This window comes from Tachysurus fulvidraco, chromosome 18 (genome assembly GCF_022655615.1).
Source record: "Tachysurus fulvidraco isolate hzauxx_2018 chromosome 18, HZAU_PFXX_2.0, whole genome shotgun sequence".
Classification (NCBI taxonomy): Eukaryota; Metazoa; Chordata; class Actinopteri; order Siluriformes; family Bagridae; genus Tachysurus; species Tachysurus fulvidraco.
Window position 1 is genome coordinate 19424816 of NC_062535.1, and position 2528 is coordinate 19427343.

The following is a 2528-nucleotide window of genomic DNA, read 5'->3' on the forward strand; positions in this document are numbered from 1 at the left end:
AAAATGGAAATAATTTAATGTTCCTTGGGCGGCCCGGTACCATTTGGTCCACGGACCGGTACCGGTCCGCAGCCCAGGGGTTGGGGACCACTGATCTACGGCATTATCTATCAAATTGTTTGGTATTAAATGAATGGTCTGAATTTTATGCCTGATGTTGTCAATTTTTCCATTGAAATAATTTATGAAGTCGTTACTGCTACAAATAGATGGCATGCGCTTTTATTCCTAGTTAATTTTTACAGTATTAAATAAAAATGGAGGATTATTTTTGTTACGTTCAATAAGACTGGAGAAATACACCCATCTTGTCAATGAGCAGTGCGGAGGTGCTAGAGCCGAACCCAAATGCAGGACTCAATCCAATAAAGAGAGTTTAATAATATTATTCCAACCTAAGACACAGGAGGCAAAAGAAACAAGAAAACAGAGACATACGCAGGGCAAAGTCACAGCACGAGCCCCATAAGGAAATCCAGAGGAATACGCTGACAGATCTGGCAGGACTAAGAGATGAAGGAGATGTAGCTATGAAGGTTTTCCGTCCATGCTAATCGAACTACTGATCATTTAGTTTGACGCCATTTACGTTCTAATTTCCTAGCAGATTGTTTTTGTGCTGTCATTGTACCAGGGTCCAAGTTTTATTTCTATTTACTTTCCTTTTAAGTGGAGCTACAATATCAAGGCTGTAGAGAAACATTGACTCTAAATAGTCAGTAACCTGATCAAGTTCCGTGGGTCAGATGGTGATCCAATCACAGATAATAATTCTGGGAGACTGTTGGTAAATCTCTCTGCGGTAGCGGACGTAAATGTGTTTAACACGGTGATGTGGCAAGTCACAAATATGTCTAAAGAGCATTTTAAATACAATGGGATAGTGGTCAGAGATCGCTTCTGATTCTGATAGTGATCAGAAAAGCTTCTGAATGAGACACTGTGACCATATTTTCTATTTCCGAGAATGTGACCTCCATTATGGGTGGGTCGTGCTGTTCTCAGATAATCTTCTAACTTATCAAAAGGAATATTAAAGTCTTCAACAATTACTGCTTTGTCTAAAGAAACAACTAGGTTTGAAAATAAATCTATAAATCCAGACAGGAATTCAGAATATGGTCCAGGAGGTCTATAAATAACAATAAGAGGAACTGACTCAGCAGACTTATTTTGTGTGGCTATATACTGTTAGTATAAAGTACTTTGAATGAGTTAAACATATGGCTAGATTCTTGCTTGACATCAAGCTTGTCATCATGAATAACTGTGACACCTCCTCCCCTGCCTGTTAGGCGTGACTGATGTATATAACTACAACCGGGTAGACAAGCTTTGTTTAATTAGACAAACTCGTTTGGTTTGATCCATGTTTCTGTTCAACACAGAACACTAAACTTCTGATCTGTAATCAATTTATTAGCCATCAGAGCTTTGGATGCAAGGGATCTTATATTTAACTGTCCTAGCTTCAGATCAAAGGAGCTGGCTGTGCATTCACTATGATTACATTTACATTTACATTTACAGCATTTGGCAGACGCCCTTATCCAGAGCGACGTACATAAGTGCTTAAATCTCTAACACTGAATACATTAATGCTGGTTCACTAGGTTACATACTTAAGATACCATGAGTTTAAAACATTTGTTCAAAGTTACAATGAAAAAGTGTCAAAGGTTTTTTTTTTTTTTTTTTTTTTTTTTTTTTTAAATGCAAAAGATAAGGAAAGAAGTGCTAGTTGAAGTGTTTCTTGAATAAGTAGGTCTTCAACCGCCGCTTGAAAATAGCCAGTGACTCGGCTGTCCGGACCTCTATGGGAAGTTCATTCCACCACCTTGGTGCCAGTACAGAGAAGAGTCTTGTAGTATACTTGCCTCTTACCCTGAGAGATGGTGGAACCAGTCGAGCAGTGCTGGTAGATCGGAGGTTACGGGGTGCAGTGCGAGGAATGATGAGGGCTTTGAGGTAAGAGGGGGCTGGTCCATTTTTGGCTTTGTAGGCCAGCATCAGTGTTTTGAACCGGATGCGTGCAGCTACCGGAAGCCAGTGGAGGGATCGCAGTAGCGGGGTGGTATGCGAGAACTTTGGCAGGTTGAAAACAAGCCGGGCAGCTGCATTTTGGATCATTTGCAGAGGACGGATTGCGTTCATAGGTAGACCTGCCAGCAGTGCATTGCAGTAATCCAGTCTAGAAATGACAAGAGACTGAACAAGTACCTGGGCAGTCTGTGTGGACAAAAATGGCCGAATCCTTCTAATGTTATAGAGAAGAAACCGACATGAGCGAGTCACATTTGCAACATGAGAGGAAAAGGACAGTTGATTGTCCATGGTTACCCCAAGGTTGCGAGCTGTGGCTGAAGGGGAGATCAGATCGTTGTGCAAGGATATAGCAAGATCGTGACCTGGGGATGGATCACCTGGGATGAACAGCAGTTCAGTTTTACTAGGATTGAGCTTTAACTGATGAGCAGTCATCCATGATGAAATTTCTGCCAGACATGCTGAGATCCGGTCAGAAGCTG